Genomic DNA, 20,490 nt, shown 5'->3' with positions numbered 1-20,490 from the left:
AAAAATTTGAATGGAGGCCAAAATGGCAGTATTTTCTGAAAACGTATATGTGATCCGTGTGACGGAGAAAACACATTTTAAATACCTGGCCTGTAGGTAACTATTTTGAACAGCAAACTGGTGTCAATTGCTTCACTGACACACTGAAACAAATTTTTAATGGAGGTCAGAAATGGCAGCATTTTCTGAAAATGTATATGTGATCCATGTGACGGAGAAAACACATTTTTAAATATCTGGATTTTTAGTGCTGTAATATGGAAAGGACCTGGCTGTATTCTGCAGTGCCAACAAGCAAATGGCGCAGAAAAATGGGCTTCTCTGGATTGCCTTTTAAGCAAATAATGAGGATTAAGATCCAAAAAAAGTATTCCTGGCCCCTGAGACCTAGGCCTTTGTCTTGAAATATCTAACAGCAGAGAAGGCAGAATTGGAATGGAGCCTCTATTGCTATATGCACTGCAGTCTGCTATATACACTGCCTGCCTATATACACTGCCTGCCTGATATCTCTGCAGGTGGATTAGTCCTCAGAAGGACTGATTGTTAAGATGGATATGTGTAATGTACGGTTTTTTCTCCTGTGGCGCCCCTGAGGGTTCAGTCGCCACAGAGGTACTGCACCTCACTCCGAGGTGTGGTGCCTCCCTTCACTCAGGTAAGGAGGGAGTGCTGCACGGAACCCCAAACACCTCCATCCAACACTACACTACCCCGAGCCCTGACCCTGGCTGGGGTGGGGGGAGCCAAAAGTTAGGGGGAACCAGTAGTGGGTGTGGGTGGAAGAAGTAGTTCATGGGAGCACTCATATAGTAAAGATATAAAATAGGGAAGCCATCTTAGGGTGGCAGTCTAGTAGTTGGAGAACAGTTTGGGAGCAGAGTCTCTCTAGGAGCTTTGCTCCACTTCAAGGGCCCAGGACTAAGGCCCAGGAGGGGAGCAGGGAGTAGGCTCCGATCTACTGAAGGGATCCTAGGGGGTACGGCGAGTGCAGGCGGCACCCGTACACCCCGAACCTGCCAGGTGTCAGGAGGATCTAGGCCGTAAGAAGGGGACCGGCCCCTGGCCCAGTCGTGCAGCTTCAAGCTTCGGCTGGAAAATACCGGAGGCTTCCGACTTCTATAGCCAGAAGCCAAACTCTCACTTCAATCCCAGTAAGGTCGAGCAGGTTTGAGTAACTCCGACGGACAGGGGGACCTCGCAGCACCCGAATAGGATTCACAGTGAGAAGCGCAGGGCAGGAGGGAGTAAAGACCAAGCGTGAAGCCGGTCTAGGAAGGTACATATGAAAGTGGGGTTCTGCCAGGTACACCCGAACTGCCTGAGGAAGGACTGAACCTCTGCCCGGTGAACGCAGTAGGACGCGGGAGGCTTGCACCAGTACTGTGCACCTGAGGAACTTGAACAGAACTGTGAGTTAACTCGGATGACTGCACTGAACTGCCTCCGCTCCTTCATTTCGCCGGTACCTTCTCCCTCCCTGCACTACAATGCCCAGCGCACATCCTCCATTTTCTCCTACATTGCCCTGAGGCCTGCTCCACCTGTGGGGAGCCGTTCCATCTTAAGCTGCCCTATCATCTGCCTCAGAGGACCGCCGCAGTGCTGGTGATCCTCACCAGACACCACAGGTGGCGTCACAACAATATCCGACAACCAATAAGTTCCCCTTTCAGTGACCGCCCTGGGCCACGGACCGGGCCAGCCACCGTGATCTCCCCCAAAAGCAGCCATAAGGCCCGGCTGCCGAGTACCCCACGGCCCTGGGGGTGCGTCACTCCCTACACTGCCTAATACACAAGCAAGTCTCTCCCTTGCTCAGCAGCACCTCTCCCTACTATGCCTGATTTCGGAGTGACTGTGATGAGCACAGCGGCGCCAGGTCTGATATAGACCTGATTACGCTGTGCGGCCATCCAGTCACTGTAATGCCACAACCACCATGGCTGCGGTATTACACTGAGTGGCAGGCAATCCCTGTATGTTGATTGGTGCTGTAAAGAGCGCCAAACATGCAGGGAGGGGACCCGAGCATCAACCTGAACATCTCGCAAGTACTCGGCGAGCTCCGAGCATCTCGAGTACTGAGGTGCTCGGGCGAGTACCGAGTACTTGCGAGTATGCTCGCTTGTCACTAATCTTTATGTTTGAAGCCAGAAATGTGGCAAAAGGTAGAAAAGTTCAAGGGGGCCAAATATTTTCACAATGCACTGTATATTTGTCTTTCCTACGAAATATGAACATCTTCCACACTCATAAAGCTGTGTCTGTAATTCTGATATTTGCCTGGATTTCCAAGGTAAATGTCTACCCTTTTGTACTCTATGAATTACCGGCCCATAGGTTTCTCCAGAATGCTCTTGATAGTTTTGGTTTACTGATGAACTTCTAATGTGGATGGCATGGGGCAGGATCGTACGTCTGCTGGATGAACAACCTGGCCATGTCCTCCACATCTCAGGTATCTAATCTTCCATAAAAAGCCAAATTTCGATTTCAGGATAAATATGAACAAATATACCAGGAACCCTACTCTATGGATCAGTGGAGTTTCACTGATAATTGCCTTTGCTATATAAGTCAGTCATTACAAAGCTAGGATTATTTTTTAATAAATGTACAGATTTGTACATTTCCTGTAATTTCCTTTTAGCTTTCAGTTGCCAAACTCTGCTTTGTTCTTTCTTTCTTCTCTTTTTATTTCACATGTACTGCCGACCCGAAGAACTGAAACTTCATGTGATGCCAGTAACACAATGAAAATAGGAACAATAAAGAACATTTGGCAAGCAACTGCTGGAGTAATAAAAAGTGCATTATAATCAATACACAAAATCATTATGCTGTGCGATAACTCTCAGCATGTCAGTAATGTAAAGATAAATGTGTGCACACAATGACTTTATATCCAACTTCTACTCATGAGGATCTGCATTTCTTTCTAAAATGTTATGATGCCATTCCTGTAATTGATGGCATTAGATGTGGATAACAAAAATGCAGTTTTATCTTCAAAGTTATATTTATCTGTGATTTACAAATATAGTGAAAGCTTAACATCCTTTAATGTGAAAAAGATCTTGCCTGGGAATGAACAAAGTTTGACTTTATTTATAAACTTAAGAATTTAAAATGAAAACTACGATTTTAAAAAAACTGTTAATAGTTTATTCTCAAGTTGTCTCTTCAGCAGCACACGGCTTTCCAATCTCTTTCACTTCCTGGTTTCTGGCAGGGTGGGTCTCTCCTTCTTGAGTGACGGTTCTGGTGAGCAGTAGAGCTGCAGTATTAGTAGAACTATAAAGCTCACCACAAGTTCTACTGTAACACATTCAGCTATCAGTGGTTTGTTCTGTAATGCTTGGTGTCGGTGATTGTGATTCTACAGAATTTATAAGAATGGCTTCTCAGGAGCTGAGAGGGAGGGACAGCTAACTGCTGTATATAAATCAATGGGCTGTAGATAGCTGACTGGGATGCCAAGAGTTGACCCCTCTCCTGGATTGTAACTACTACTCACAATTGGCCAGGCACTTGTAGCCAAGCTCCATGGAAATAAACTGTACAGTATGAAGATAAAAGCTCTTATTGCAGGAGAATGACAGCAGAGAGGAAAAGCAAGTCAATAGCAAACTTGCTTATTTTCATGCTGTCTACCTTACGTGGCAATTTATTAACTACAGAATACCCTTTTAACAATGTTTTTACCTCTTTTTGTTTAAATGATCTCCATAATTTCTTAGAACTCTGTCTTATACCATATTTTGTATTTCCTCTTGGAAATGTGTGAACAAATAGAAAATTAGGCATTAACATTTTCTTTGCACCTACTGTGTCTGACAAGGTTAATAGTGCAGGGACTGTATGTGGATAGACACAGTTGGCAAGGTCAAGCTAAGCTTTCAATTTGTTAATACATATGTTATAAAATTACACAGTCTAGCACTAGTTATTTTTTACTGAAATTTGTGAGTTTACACTGCATGTAATATGGGTTTGAACAATAAACTCATTATCAGGGGAAGATGAATGCCTTTGAGACTACACCTTGCACAAGCCTATAGTAGGTACCTCCCATAGGTCCCCTCCACTATACTTTCTTTCTTTTGTACTCAGTATCCACCCTTCTGCCTTTATTTAAAGAAGTTAAGCAGCAAAGATTTCTTACTGTTAGGTCGGGTTTAGATGACCATAGTTTTAATACCGTTCACGAACCAGTGTTTTCTGGCACCCGTATGCTATGTGGAAGGGTACACAGAGTTGCACATGGAGCGAGGCACATCAGCAATTTGAGGACAGGACTGCCATTTTTTTAATTTAGCCATCTGAGTTTGACTTTGTACTGTGATACAAAGACCCTCTGCTGTGTAGAAGGAGAAGAAAGGGTATATTTCTTTAAGAAAGATGATTAAAAAAACCTGCCACACCTCTTTAGAGTAAAATGTACCTAAAATGCATCCATAAACTGAATTTGTGGGCTAAAAATCATTTTTGCACTTGGGTTTGATTAAAAAATTTGCACTATTCGACTTTTACAGACTCTTTTTTTTCCTGCACATTCAACTTTGACCTAGTTTGTGGTCATCAGTCAGCTAAGAGGCGGTAGAAAAATAAAGATAAAAGATCAACAAATTCATTTTTAAGACTTTAAGACTGCCAGAACAAGCTGAAAATTAATTACATTTACATTTATTTCATATCGTAAGTGCTCAAAATGGCTTCCATCAATGATGCAAAATTCCTATACCTACTTTTGGGCGACCATTAAAATGTCTACAAATTTACAGTTAGAAAAAAAATGAAATAGCAAAAATAAAAAATAAAAAATGACGGTTAAAAACTGAACGCAACTTGGATTTGTGCATACAATGTTTTTTTCCCTTTGGAAACCGCCTGAAAAACGTATCTAAAATACAAAAAAAAAAGAATTTAAGCATTTATATGTAAAAATGACTTCTTTAAACCGTTTCAAGTTTCTAAAAATGACAATTGGTTAAAAGAAAAAATGATCTGTTCAGTCTTCTGGAAATTTCCGCTCAGAAGATGTTTCGTACTTTACCAGTTAATGGGAAAGTTTCAAAGTTGCCCAGGTGTCTCTTGGTGCGTTTTGTCATTGGTTTTGCTTTAAAAATCGATAGCAGTTTCTTCATTGTTCAATGGAGTTAAAAAAAATGACCTGAAAATGTCCATAAAAAAGATGCCACAAAAACCAAGGGGAAAACCTAAAAAAAAACGCAAGTAGCAAAAACTGTTGGAAATACGTTAAGGAAACTATTAAAAAAAATTCCTGAACTTATGCTTTGGGAAAAACACTCCAGAGTTTCTCTAAGCGACTTCTCATTGGAACACTTGGTAGGTTTGCCTGATTGTAAAATAGGTCCGTATGCACATACCACAAAGCTTAGAATATAATTTTTGAAGAAAATCTGTCTGCTCTAAGATTTCTCTGCAATGTAGCACAGGGCACATTACATATTGCTATTCTCTGTGGCTCCACAATGCATTAAATACTGCTCTCTCTGACATTAGAGTGAATAAGTTCAGAAGACACAGCATGTAACATTTTCACATCACAGTCCTTACTCTGTGGCAGTGAAGAAACTTTCCTCTGTACTTCAGAGTGTCAACACTGGAGCAATTGAGCTATATTAAGGCTACTGTTTCCTCAGCTGGAAGAGTGTTAGTGTTCAAAGTGCCCATCTGACACCACTTTAAGGTGTAAAGATTTTTACTTTTACTGTGTTCATCTGTTCTAAATGATAAGATTTAAAAATGACACATTCAAACCATATTGCACTTGTTAAAGCATTTGAAACCTTATTATGCTACTGTCAATGGACAAATACTGTAATTTAGGTTGGTTGAACAAAAGGGCAATAGTGACTGAAATGTTACTCCAGATTTGAAACCATTTTACATAATATAACACAGTTATCATGTCTAGAAAAGTAGAAATATATATTTTTTTTAAGTCAAATAATGTTTTAGTTTTACAAGTATATAAGAAACATTATGGACAATTTCGGAATCTCCTCAGTCATGTTCACCACATACCTCAATAACACGGTTAATGAGACTGCAGGAAATCTAACTAGAGATGAGTGAACCCGAAATTAAAAGTTCAGGGTTTGTACAGGACAATTAGTGTCCGGTGCTTAACTGCGAACACAAACTTTTCCCGGAAGTCCTTTTCAATGTTCGGAGTTCCGGTGGAAGCCAGGGAGAAGAGAGGGAGAAAAAAAAATTTTCCAGCTCAAAAGTTTGAGTCCCCATGCTATTCAATGGGGTTCGAGTTCTGGTACAGTTTTGCTATCAGAACCAAACTTTGGAATAAAGTTCGGGTCAGGTAACAGAACCCAAACGTCCACGGGTCTGCTCATCCCTAGATCTAATCCCCAAATACTGTATTTACTCAATCAGTAAAAGCCTTTTCTTATTGCATTTTTTCCTACATTCAGAGGCCTTATCGGGGTTTATGACCGACCTCCCCTTCCTAAGCAAAATTAGACTCAGGCATATGCGCTGATGGGGCCATTGACTATAATGATGCAGACAGAGTCACCAGGCACTCTGTCTTGCGTTATTTTCTATGCCTATTTGAGGAAGACGTAGCAGACTGCGTCTGGGTGCTTGCCTCCAATAGGCATATACAGCTGAAAATGATGCACGACAGAGCACACCGTGACTCCATCTGCATCATTATAGTCAATGGCCCTGTCTGTGCTTATGTCGGAATCCCATTTTGAGGAGAAGAGGGGGGTAGGGTTGGACATAAGCCGCGATGGGGCCACTGAACATGGGAAGAAATGCAATGTGAAAGGGCCCTAAGCAAACTTTAGAAAAGATCATGACTCATCCTTCACATCAACTTTTGTTTCAGGGTCTTAAAAACTTCAATTTTAAATAGCAGCCATAAGATTAAAAAAAATGCTGAAATCTAAAATATACTAAAACATAATTCCAAATTTCTGAATATGAGATCAAGCTCATATCCGATTCCCAGTTATGATGTGATAATCACAGCTAAAATGAAGACTGGGGAAAGCCATACTCAGTTTTTAACTGTTGAAGTAATTTGAAGACATTAAAGAAGCATTCCCATCAAAGGTTTTTGCCTCTTAATATATTGCAGTCATATTACATAGCACTGTGTACAGGGCTGGCTCCAGGTTTTTGTGGACCCCGGGCGAAAGAGTCTCAGTGGGCCCCTTTAGCACATACCACGATTCATGATGCACAGATACGGCGGAGAAATATAAATATACAACACAGGGCCCAGCCTGCCACCTCATCCTTCACATATGCAAACATGTGTAATAGTGGGGAAGGACGTAGCCTTCCTTAGGCACTAAATTAGTTAAAGAAAGTGTTCCCATAGTTAGACCTCACTGAGCTGTTGGTAGGCCAAGCTAAGGGGTTAGCTTCAGTGGTCCAGTTAGTAGAGAGAGGGGGAACTTAGTGCCCTGATCAAGCCTTGTGTGATATAGAGCTTGTTCCTGGTATAATTCCTTCTGGGCTGTAGTACCTGAAAACAGCCACAAGATGCCACTGTTCTGGGTGCAGATGTCAGGTTGAGTCTGCCAGCAGAGTTATAGACAGTGATGGGTTAAAGTTCTGTGATGACAGCTCACAGAGGGTGGGCACATTAGCAAAAAGCCTCTGTTTTAGTGTCCGGAGGCCATTAAGAGCCAGGAGAGTGACGATTACGGGCAGCCTGAATATATGTGGCTGCTAGGGTAGACGGGAGCTCCGTACCCTCAGACAGTGAGATCCTAGTGCGCAATTCTCCCCACACAAGAGTGCGAGACCTGTTCGCCCGCCGTAGAAACTCATCAACGCAGTGAGGACACGGGGCACTTCTAGTCTGCAGGGAGCAGAGGAAGATAAATAGGACTCCAGGCTAAGACGTGGGGGAGAGATATCGGATCCAGGTCACTTAATATAGAAGAGTATCTTGGTCCAGAGTATAGGGTCATGGAGATGCTTCGCTTACAGAGGGAGCCAGGGCTGAAGGAGTTACCAGCACCTGTGAGAGAGATGATAACCTGTCGGACCTTATCCATTATATCTGCCTGTAAATACTGTACATATTCCTCTTCCCCAAGTAAAGTCCAAGTTCTGGTTAAGAACCTCGTGTCCTCTGAAATTATTGCTGCCCTGGTCCCAGAAGAAAAATGCCTGGAGACAGCCGCGATCGGATGGCTTGAAGTAAGTGAAGAGCACTACCTACACAGCCACACTTCAGAGGGAGGACACGTATTGTTTGTAGGGTGCCATAGCGAGAGGGGGCTACAGCTCGCCCACGACTACCTGGCTGGGGCACCTTACACATGCACACACAGTAAGCAGACATGCACACACACAGTACGCAGACATGCATGCACACACAGTATGCAGACATGCATGCACACACACACAGTATGCAGACACGCACACACACACAGTACGCATGCACACACACACAGTACGCAGACACGCACACACAGTACGCACGCACACACACAATACGCAGACACGCACACACACACAATACGCAGACACGCACACACACAATATGCAGACACGCACACACACACAATACGCAGACATGCACACACACAATACGCAGACACGCACACACACAATACGCAGACATGCACACACACAATACGCAGACATGCACACACACACAATATGCAGACACGCACACACACACAATACGCAGACACACACAATACGCAGACACACACACAATATACGCAGACACGCACACACAATATGCAGACACGCACACGCAATATGCAGACACGCACAAACAATATGCAGACACGCACACAAGAAGCAGACACGCACACATGCAGACAAGAAGCAGACACGCACACAATACGCAGACACGCACACACAGTGCACAGACATGTGCATGCACACGGTACGCAGGCATGCACACACATACACACATGAACATGGTACACAGATATACACACACAATGCGCAGACATGCACAGATACATACACATACATATTTGAACACATTCTTAAAAACACATATAAAACAGACATTCACATCATACATGCACACACACATAAGAAATATTTTTTGTATGGGAATTGGGGAAGCTCGCTCACCTGCCCCCTGGCCTGTGTCCCGTCCAGCTCCTCAGTCATGTGACAGTGCAGGGCCTTAGGCATGTTACATGGCCCTGGACCATCAGGGGAGCACACTCGCCGTCAGGGCCCGGGCCGCTTCCCCGGCATCTGTGCAGGACCGCCGGTGCTGTTCAAGCCCTGCTCTGCTACATGCAGCATAAGCAGTGTGCAGTCAGTGTGCTGCTGCTCCACCAATCAGGCCCAGTGCTGTCACTTTCCAGACATGGCCACGCGCCGTGCGCTGTGCGGCTGTGTCTGGTAGTAATGACGCGGCAGATGCGACACACAAGCACAATTAAAGGCACAGTGTTGCCCCTGCGTGTCATTACTACCAGACACAGCCACACTGTGCACATCGCGTGGCCATATCTTGAAAGTGACAACACTGGGCATGATTGGTGGAGCAGCAGCACACTGACCGCACACTGCTGCTGCTGCATTAAGCAGACAGCACTGGCGGCCCAGCACAGATGCAGGGAAGCGGCCCAGGCCCCGATAACGAGTGGGCCCCCCTGATGGTCCAGGGCCCCGGCACTTGCCCGGGTACCCCAGGTGCTGACGCCGGGCCTGACTATGTACTTACAATTTCTTTTCTCTGCTCTGTGTAGAAACAGGAAGTCTCTTGTTCCTGCATTTATCATTCCACTCTTCAACTTCTTACCCAGCTTCTCCGCTCCTTCCCCTGCCATTGATTTTTGCCATGACAGGTAAGTCATAAAGGGAAAATTGACCTCCTGTTTCTACATAGAGCTTAGAAGGATTCAGCTGGTAAGTTTTTAATCACGTGATGTCATAGACCTAATGGAAAAGAGAAAAGAGAAGAATTAACTGGGTAGAAAGGCAAAATGAGCAACTGCAAGTGCACAGTGTTATATACTTTAATATAGTGATTGTAATATATTAGTGTAGTGAGCTGGCCGGCTCTGGCTGTTCTGTGATAATTGATATAGAGCCTGTTACAGAAGTGATTACACAGGATGATGTTGCCACCTTGTGGCCAGAGGTTGCACCTGCGCAGGGTGTGATGACAGAGAAAAAGACTGAGCCTCCTGTGTCCCGCCCAAGAGAGTCACGTGACCAAAGTGGGAAGCAGGAAAAAGCGCGCGCAGAGTCTGCTGTGGTCTGTGAAAAGAGCCAGGATGGTGTGCAGGCCCTCGTGTGTGGCGCAGGAGAGACTCTCAACGCGATTTCTTCTATCTGACATCATATCCTCGGAGCCTTCCCCAGCTTCTGCACTGCTGAAGGATTCAGCTGTTACACTCCCTGCTACTGGAGTGTGGACTACATAAGAGGACCCATCAGAGCTTCTATCCGGATCAGAGAGACTGTAAGCGGGACCTCTGGCGAGAGGCCGAAGTATCCCTTCCTTTCTTTCCGAGAATTCTGCTGTTCCTGTTTTTTTCCGGCTGGGACATCCTCCTGCAAAGACAGACAGGCCTGCGACGGGGGACACATCCTTCTGGAGTAAAGGACTGGTAACGTGTGAGTAGGGACAGTGAGGGTCAGCTTATCAGTACACGTTATTACTGTGCATATTTACGGTTGTCATTTATTGTTTTTCTTTTCTGTGTTAAAAATGTATACGAGTAAAGATACGGTTATCAAGATGGAGTCTGTGTGTGGGGATCTTGCTGGGCCAGATCATAGATACCAATGCGCGGCCTTGCCCGCGGTCACTTCATCTGGCATAGTCGGCAGGATCTGTGACCAACAGGATTCCCACCCAGGCCACGTGTACAGTCAGAAAGCCCCGCCGGTGTCTATTGTGAATCAGGTCAGGAAATTTGGTGGACGAAACTACCCTGTACCAGAGTGGGCGGAACAAGTCCGGATACTGGGGGAAATGTATAATATTGACCCTAAGACCTTGGCAGAAATGGCGGTACTGACGCTAGAGGGGGAGGCATGGACGACAGTCAGACTGGAGACGGTCAGGGGCCAGCGTACAGTAGATGATTTGGTGCGGGTGCTGGAGAACACCTATGGGCCGACCACATACCAGGGAACACTGCGACACATGTTCTTTAGACGGACACAGCTTGATTGGGAGGATATTCCCCAATATGCGAACACCCTTCAGGTACTCCTTGAACAAACCTGTGGAAAAGGGGAGCAACTAGCTGGTATGGCTTCTCGTGACCTGGTACTGAGAGACCAATTTGTAATAGGACTGAGAGACCAGTATCTTAACCGCACGTTACAGGACTTGATCCGGATGATGCCGGCTCTTACTTTTGCTGAAGTCAAGCAGGAAGCCATAGAACGTTCAAGGGGACCCGTCATGGATGTGGGGATTCCAGGTGCTGCGTGCAGATCCATATCTGACATTAAAAATCCGAACAGTGACACGGAAGACCTGAAACAGATGGTAGCAGACTTACAGAGACAGATATTACAGTTAACATTAGACCGACAGGGAGACCAGCGAAGACAGCCTAGTCGTCCCGTGAGACAGTGTTGGTCATGCGGTGATCCTCGCCATAGGGCAAATCGTTGTCCTCAACACTTCCCTCCGCAACAACCTCCGTCGCACCAACGAACAAACCCTTAGTCACCCCAGCGAAGGGAATTTCGATCAGACCAGCGAATGGAACCCCAGCCATATCCACAAGCAGAGCTACCACGCCGGGCCTCACCACAATGGCCGCCGTTAAACTAGACACCCCTGCAGCTGAGGCTCGCGCAGCAGGGGAGGCCAAGGAGAGGGGTGTGGAAAAACAGAGCCGATGGCGGAGTGCTCTTGCCGCGAATAGCCCGACACTTGAAGTTGTCCTGGAAGGAATTGCCGTACAGGGACTGATGGACACCGGGTCACAAGTGACCACGATCTCTGAACAGTTTTACGAAAATTACCTCAAACCAAGAACTGCTCGTGACCCAGACACCGCCATTACGATTATTGCGGCTAATAATGTACCCATTCCAGTGACCGGAGTTGCTTGGATGGACACAAAGGCCTGCGGACAGGACTTAGGGAAACGAGGGATCGTCATCGTCAAGGAAGGTTTCGGCTCCGAGACCCCAGTGATAGTTGGAATGAACATCTTGAAAGACCTGGATCTTATGCTGTTGACAAGAAAAGGACCCAAATACTGGCAGAAAGTCACCAAACATAAGCCGACTCGTCTGGCGTTCCAGCGCGTAATCCGGACCGTTGGACTTCAACAGATGGCAGAGGAACAACTACCCCTAGCCGCCATTACGGTGCCACGCCGTACCCGGATTACTTTGCCCGCTGAAAAAGAGACAGTCATTTCCGTACCCCTTAACACCCACCGACAACTTGAGGGGGTTGAAGTGTTGATCGAGCCGAGGACCCCAAGTGGGGGTAAGCTAAACCCACTAGTTGCTCGCACTCTAGCCGTCGTGAGGAACGGGAGAGTCCCTGTCAGGCTAAACGACACCGCAGACGTAGGCCTAGCCCTTGAAGCCGGCACTCAACTTGCCCGGGTATATGCTCTACCCACGGAAGTGAATCCCATTGGGCCCCTAGAATTCACCCCGTCTACAGAAGGCGACTGGACGGTAACCGTCTTAGCCATAAACGCTCAAGTAGACGATGAAGACATTGGGTGAAAACTATGGGAAAAAGTGCAGCTAGACACGTCTCAGTACACCAAACAAGAAGTGTCTCAAGTGGAGGAACTCCTGCGGGAACACCAAGGCTCCTTTGCAAAGCATGACACAGACTTTGGGTGTACCACCAGTATCCAGCACGAGATACCCACGGGCGATACCCCCCCTATCCGCGAGAGGTACCGGCAGATACCACCTCAGCAATACCAGGAGGTGAAAAGCCTGTTAGAATCTATGCTACATGCCGGAGTGATACGTGAAAGCCAGAGCCCGTGGGCTGCACCTGTGGTGATAGTCAAAAAGAAAGATGGTTCCCTAAGGTTTTGCGTGGAATACCGTAGGCTGAACGCTTGCACTATCCGGCACTCATATCCACTTCCTCGGATCGAAGAGTCACTGACCGCCCTGAAGAAGGCCAAATATTTTTCGTCCCTAGACCTGGCCAGTGGATATTGGCAGGTTCCAATGAGTGAGAAGGACAGGGAAAAGACCGCCTTCATCCTTCCCATGGGCCTGTATGAGTTCGACCGGATGCCGTTCGGCTTGAATAACGCACCGGGGACCTTTCAGAGACTAATGGAACGCTGTCTGGGGGACTTCAACTTTGAGTTTACGCTGATATACCTTGACGACATCATGGTATACTCCGCCACCTTTGAAGATCATCTTCACAAGCTTGGCCAAGTGTTCCAGCGCTTGAGGCGACACGGCTTGAAGTTGAAGCCCAGCAAGTGCCGTCTGTTCCAGCAGGAAATCGACTACTTGGGTCACCGGATCTCGGCCGACGGCGTCCAGCCCTCTCCGGAGAAGATAGCAGCCGTTCAAGAGTGGCCTCAGCCAACTACCGTCAAAGAAGTCCGGGCTTTTCTGGGGCTAGCAGGCTACTACCGTCGGTTTGTCAAGGACTTTGCTCGGCTTGCTGAACCACTGCATGAGGTTCTCCGAGGGACCGCGAACAGCCCCAGAGGACGACGCATCAGTTGGGGACCTGACCGAGAAAAATCCTTTCAGGCACTTAAGGCTGCTCTAACATCACCCCCTGTTCTGGCATATGCAGACTACACATTACCGTTTCAGCTGCACACCGACGCCAGCCTTCAAGGTCTAGGGGCGGTCCTCCCTCAAGTTCAAGATAATAAAGAATACGTGATAGCCTATGCCAATAGGTCTCTCCGTGACACCGAAAAGAATCCCGTCAACTACAGCTCCTTCCGCTTGGAACTCTTGGCTCTGACTTGGGCTATGACGGAGAAATTTGCCGGCTATCTGACAGGAGCGGAGGTGCTGGTCATGATGGACAACAATCCTCTTGCCCACCTAGAGAATGCCAAACTAGGGGCAATGGAACAGCGCTGGGTGGCCAGGCTCTCTAGATTCCAGTACAAAATTAAATACAGAGCGGGGAATGAGAATCAGAATGCGGACAGCCTGTCTAGAGTGACATCATCCCCACCAGTGGGGGACCAGGATGAAGAGTTGGAGGGAAGATGAGATGCCTGACTTTGCCCGACTCGCAAAGCAAATAGAAGATAGCCGCCAGTATGCGGTAGGAGGGATTGAAGCCGTAGTGGGATCTCCCCTGTCCCAGCAAGAATGGGCCAAGCTTCAAGATCGAGATCCCGAGCACGTCTTACTGAAACAGTATGTGAATAAACAAGAGAAACCGCCCTCCGAAGTGCGAGCCCGACTATCGACCGGAGCCTTGGCTCTGCTTGCCCAGTGGGATCGGCTGATCGTGAAAGATGGAGTCCTGTGTCGCAGGGCCCTTTTATCCCATATGCTGGAGGAGTGTTTGCAGATTGTCGTCCCGGTGCAGTTGGCCCATGAGATGGTGGGCGAAGCTCACAGGAGGAACGGCCACTTCGGCATAGACAAGACCCTCCGGTGGACCCAGCCGTTCATTTTTTGTCCGGGGCTCCGTAAGTTGGTTGAAAACATCTGTCAAGCATGCCGTACCTGTGAATTCCACAAGTCCGCGGAGCAGCGTGCCCCCGTCCAGACTATTAAGACGTCGAGGCCCCTCGAGCTGTTGATGGTGGACTATCTGTTGATCGGAACGGCGAATAGTGGCTACCAGTATTGTCTGGTGATGGTGAACCACTTCACGAAATTCGCTGTCGCTGTTGCTACCAAGGATCAGACTGCTGAATCAGCTGCACAGGCTATCTGTCAGCAATTCGTTCGGGTCTACGGGTGTCCGGAGCGGCTACACTCTGATCAGGGGGCTTGTTTCGAAGGGCGAGTCATTGAAGAACTCCAACGGATGTATGGAATCAAGAAGTCCAGGACCACCCCTTACCATCCACAAGGGAATGGCACGTGTGAACGCTTTAACCGGACCCTCTTACAACTGATCCGGACTTTGGCTGAAGACAAAAAGCCCGACTAGCCTCGATTCCTCCCGGAACTGCTGTGGACCTATAATAATCAGGTCCATTCCGTCACCGGATACACCCCATACACCCTTCTCTTTGGCCGTCCAGGCAAAGACATCCATGAGTTGCAACTGTCTAGCTTCGAAGAAGATACCTGTGGTACCTATCCTTCCTGGCTACAAACACACCGCCAGAGAATGGAGACTGCCGATTACCTCCTCTACTGACAGGTCGACTGGGAAAGAGAGTGGGGTGACTGATAGGAGAGAGGGGATTCAACCCGTTAGGCGGACAACGAGGACCACTGCAGGGGTACCTCCAGGACAGTCCTACAGAGACCAATATGTGTGGCCTTCTTCCCAGCCTCCCCCTGTCACATCCACAGCCATCGCCGCCCTGTGGGCGGTCGTTGGCAGGGACTGCCAACCTTTGAGTGGGGGGGCGTGTAGTGAGCTGGCCGGCTCTGGCTGTTCTGTGATAATTGATATAGAGCCTGTTACAGAAGTGATTACACAGGATGATGTTGCCACCTTGTGGCCAGAGGTTGCACCTGCGCAGGGTGTGATGACAGAGAAAAAGACTGAGCCTCCTGTGTCCCGCCCTAGAGAGTCACGTGACCAAAGTGGGAAGCAGGAAAAAGCGCGCGCAGAGTCTGCTGTGGTCTGTGAAAAGAGCCAGGACGGTGTGCAGGCCCTCGTGTGTGGCGCAGGAGAGACTCTCAACGCGATTTCTTCTATCTGACATCATATCCTCGGAGCCTTCCCCAGCTTCTGCACTGCTGAAGGATTCAGCTGTTACACTCCCTGCTACTGGAGTGTGGACTACATAAGAGGACCCACCAGAGCTTCTATCCGGATCAGAGAGACTGTAAGCGGGACCTCTGGCGAGAGGCCGAAGTATCCCTTCCTTTCTTTCCGAGAATTCTGCTGTTCCTGTTTTTTTCTGGCTGGTACGTCCTCCTGCAAAGACAGACAGGCCTGCGAGGGGGACACATCCTTCTGGAATAAAGGACTGGTAACGTGTGAGTAGGGACAGTGAGGGTCAGCTTATCAGTACACGTTATTACTGTGCATATTTACGGTTGTCATTTATTGTTTTTCTTTGCTGTGTTAAAAATGTATACGAGTAAAGATACGGTTATCAAGATGGAGTCTGTGTGCGGGGATCTTGCTGGGCCAGATCATAGATACCAATGCGCGGCCTTGCCCGCGGTCACTTCATCAGGATAACATTTTTAATGGGAAAGCTTCTTTAACCTGTTATACATACTGAAATCCCCGTATAGCTCCAGTCCTCAAAACCTTCTAATTCCCAAATTGTGTGAACTTTAACAGGTTACTGTAGGGCTATCACAAAAAAAAGTAGTGAGCAACTATCAAAAGCATTGAGATATAGCTCTCGTAAATTAGGAAGCAATTCTTCTGCATCCAATTTATATAGCTACATGGGTACACCATAAGCTCCGGGGGCTTTTTTTTGCAAATATCATGAAGTGCCACTTGAAGCACAGTCATTTACAAATAATCTGATCTGTAAAAATTTGAATTCGAAAATTTGACCTGAATTGTTTCAAGCATTTGCATCAAATTTATTTGATTAACGTTGAATATGCCTTATCTGTGAGGTCTGTCGAGACCATAGAGCACAATAAATAGAGGATATATACGTAGATTATATTATATATATTTATTATTTATATATATATAAAATATTCACCCGGCCCTTACTTTCTCTGTGCAGCTGCCTGCCCGATACTCACAGTTCTGGTCTGTTCTTTAGTCACAGCAGGAATTCAGTTTTGAGAAATGGGTGGGGAGCTGTGTAGAGAAGATGAGGGCCAAGGAGAGGAGAGTATAATTTTTTTTAACAACTTCTCGGCCCCTTTAAATCCAGCAAAATGGCAGCAGTAATTTTTCTGAATTTGTGCAAAGCAAACAGCAAAAAAATTTAGATTTATGTGAATCTGTTTTTTTTTTTAGGAAACTTGTTACAAATTTGATATGCAGGGGTGTAATGATCGTGGTCATAGAGGGTATGAACAGACCCCTGCTCAGAGGTACATCCAGCTGAAGTGTATTGATGTGCAGGAACCCTCTGACTCCCTTTGCTTCAATATATGCTGCCAGCCAAACAGAGGCCGGTGTGCCAGGCATTGGTGTTGCATGGCAGTGAAGTCATGCGTCACCATAGCAGGCACGCCAATGTCAGCTTCCAGTTTCTGTCCTGGCTACGGAAGAGTACACCGCATGTTGAGGAAGCCGAGGAAGGAAAGTAGAATATTTATTTTTATGCACAGGTAGAATGGGCAACATATACCAGAACGGGCCCCAGGATGGGGGACATATATATCAGGATGGGGGATATATATATCAAGATCGAGGAAAAATATACCAGGATGAGCCTAGGATGGGGAACATATATACCAAGATGGGGGACATGTATACCAGGATGGAACACATATATACCAGGAAGGTGCCTAGGATGGGGAACATACTGTATATATCAGGATTTTGGACATATATATCAGGAAGTGGCCCATGATGGGGGACATATTCTATATAGCTGGAAGGGGCCCAGGATGGACTAACCTATATACTTAGAAGGTGCCCAGTATGGGGACATTAGTACAGGATGGGGGGAACATTTCTACATAATTAAGGGGGGCAAACACATGTCTTTATAGGACTTAGAAGTTAGAACACTACAAGGGCACATACATCTGACACACATGCAGGGGGTTCCAGGTCCAAATTTTGCACAACGGGCTATCGGTGTCACGCAAGGTGAGGGAAGGAACAAGTGTACAATGACGGTAAAAGAGGGAAGGGATCCCAACAACTAGGGAAAGGGGGAGTGGAGACCCCTAGGCAGATTTAATATTACCCTGACTACCCTATTGTCCCTATATTGTCCCTATATAGGTTCCGCACCTATCGCCGAGCAGGAAACCTAATCCCTGAATGTCCCTAGAGCTTGGCCCTAGGTAGGGAGGGGACAGGGTGAACACTAGTCAGGCCCCAATTTATCTAAAGACAACAAGGTAAACAAACAAAGGGGATACACTTAGGTTTAGAAAACACAAGAGAGATAACGCCAACTGTCCTCCAAGTACTCCAGGCATGGACAGAGGAACATAGAACTATCACTGGTGACTCTCTGGAGACGCTGAGAGTTTTTAACTACCAAGCAAGGGTGTGTCAATTAGCAGCAGAAGTTGGAGGTCCTAAAGAAAGAAGGATATCACTACACTAAAGAGATGAGAGGATCTAGAAAGCGTCTGCAATGCCAAGCGCAGTGACCTTCTACAGCCAGATCCAGAGCGATTGTCTGTCTTACTTGATACACCCCTGACAATCGGACTCTAGTTACTGTTGATACTCCTCTAATTGATTCTCTGTTCTCTAGAGCCAGTATTACATTTGGAAAGATTTTTGTTTAAATATCTCTGCAAGAATAACAAGTTTTAAGCAGAAAGGGTTTAATTTCCAACTCATCTGGCTTCTAGGGAGACAGAATCTGTTAATAGGAGATACAAGTTATATATCACCTTCCAAAAGAGAGATAGAGTAATTACAAACTTCTCAACAGTGACAGCTATAAACATTAAAGGGGTTGCCCCTAGTCATTCCGACTAGGTATGCATGGTCTTGCTCAATACAAGTGTACTCTAGTCGATATGTGGCCAGGAGTATGCATATTGAATACTTTCAGTCTCATGACCGTCATTCCCGGAGCCGGCACCTGAGAATCCTCACAGAGTGCAGTATGTGTGATGTGAGGATTCACAAGTCTACAGTAATATAGAGTGACTGCATCAATAACAGCTCAACTTATGAGACAGGTGACTACATCAATAACGCTTCATAATAATGAACACAGAAAGGAAAAAACCTCCTAACTTAAATTCTCTCACAGTCTTTAGAAAACATAGTGAACAATGTCAAACATATTTAAGAATATCTTAGTGACACTTACTGCAATAACTGGCATGTCATAGGTCCTTCTTCAAATTAGGTCACATTCCTTATATTACAATAGTTTGATTATTAATGAAGCAAGAATTACCTTATATCAGTTCCCCAACCTTTCTCACCTTGAGAGCCACATTCAGGTTGAAGAGATAATCGCGATCCACTGCCAGCACCCATGACCCAGAATAGAGACAAACAGAGTCCTCCATTATCAGTCTAATATAATAAAAGCTTTCCCAATAAAAGCACACTGAGATCGTGTGCCCCTTCCCTTATATACAATATACTTACATCTAGTAGTTCCCACTTTAACCCCATTCAGTATTCTTGAATCAATGACTCCCACCACACTATCGTATTAATCTTCAAGCTCCCCCTCTAACTGTTCCTATCATCCATTCTCCAGCACTTACCATATTTATCCCCCCCATACCACTCATATATACGCATTCAATTCTGCTCTTCTATCTGGGGCCACTCACAAAAGTCACCATTTGGATACCGGCTCACCATAGCTGGTTGTAGACCAGGTGCTAATGTACCAAGCTGAAAAACAGCTGTGAGGCACACATCATGAGCCAAGGGGTGTAACGATCACAGTCGCAGAGGGTGCGACCACGACCGGGCCAACGTCTGCACATTTATCAGCTGTGTATCCGAGGACGCATATGCAGCTGAAATATATTGCAGCACAGAGACCTGCTGCGTCCCTGTACTGCAATGCATGCCACCTGCTAATCAGAAGCCAGCAGGTGACAGTGTGCCAGTCATGAGCCATGCATGGCAGTGATATCATGGGCTGCCCAAGCTGGCACTCTGGAGTCAGCTATAGAAGAGGACATCACACATTGTAGCAATGGAGCAAGGTAAGAAACATTGTTTAATTTTTTATTTAATGTATTGGGAATGAGCGGCGTATACCATACCAGGACTTTATTCCAGGAAGGGGCACAGGATGGGAAGCATTATACAAGGAAGGGGTCCAGGATTGGGGGCATTATACAAGGATGGGGCCTGGGATGGGAAGCATTATATAAGTGTGGTGCCCTGAGGGTTCTGTTGCCACAGGGGTATTGCACCTCCACCAGAGGTGTGATATTCCACTCCCAGGTAAGGATGGAGTGTGGACCAGGGCTCAGTTAGCTGTATACACACACTCACCCCATTTCCAGGGGACAGCTCGAAAGTGCTCCCATTTATGCAGGCACAACTGACCATGTCCCTGGCTGGAGTGGGGAGGGGGGAGAGAACCCAGTGATGTAGGAGCAGTAGGGGACGGTTTCTGGAGCATAGGAAGGAGCTCATTGGGTGCAGGTCACCTGAGCTCAGACACAGAGAAGCAGATAAAAGTTGGGAGCCATCTTTAGTCAGGTTCAGAGAAGAAAGAGAGCAGAAGTTCAGTCAGAGCTGACAGGGAGCTGTGGCTCAGCCTGAGCTCAGCT

Source organism: Phyllobates terribilis, unplaced genomic scaffold, assembly GCF_046119375.1.
Source record: "Phyllobates terribilis strain yellow unplaced genomic scaffold, ASM4611937v1 Scaffold_1__5_contigs__length_1240528914, whole genome shotgun sequence".
Taxonomy (NCBI): domain Eukaryota; kingdom Metazoa; phylum Chordata; class Amphibia; order Anura; family Dendrobatidae; genus Phyllobates; species Phyllobates terribilis.
The sequence above is the reverse complement of the archived record's forward strand: the minus strand, read 5'-3'. Positions refer to the sequence as shown.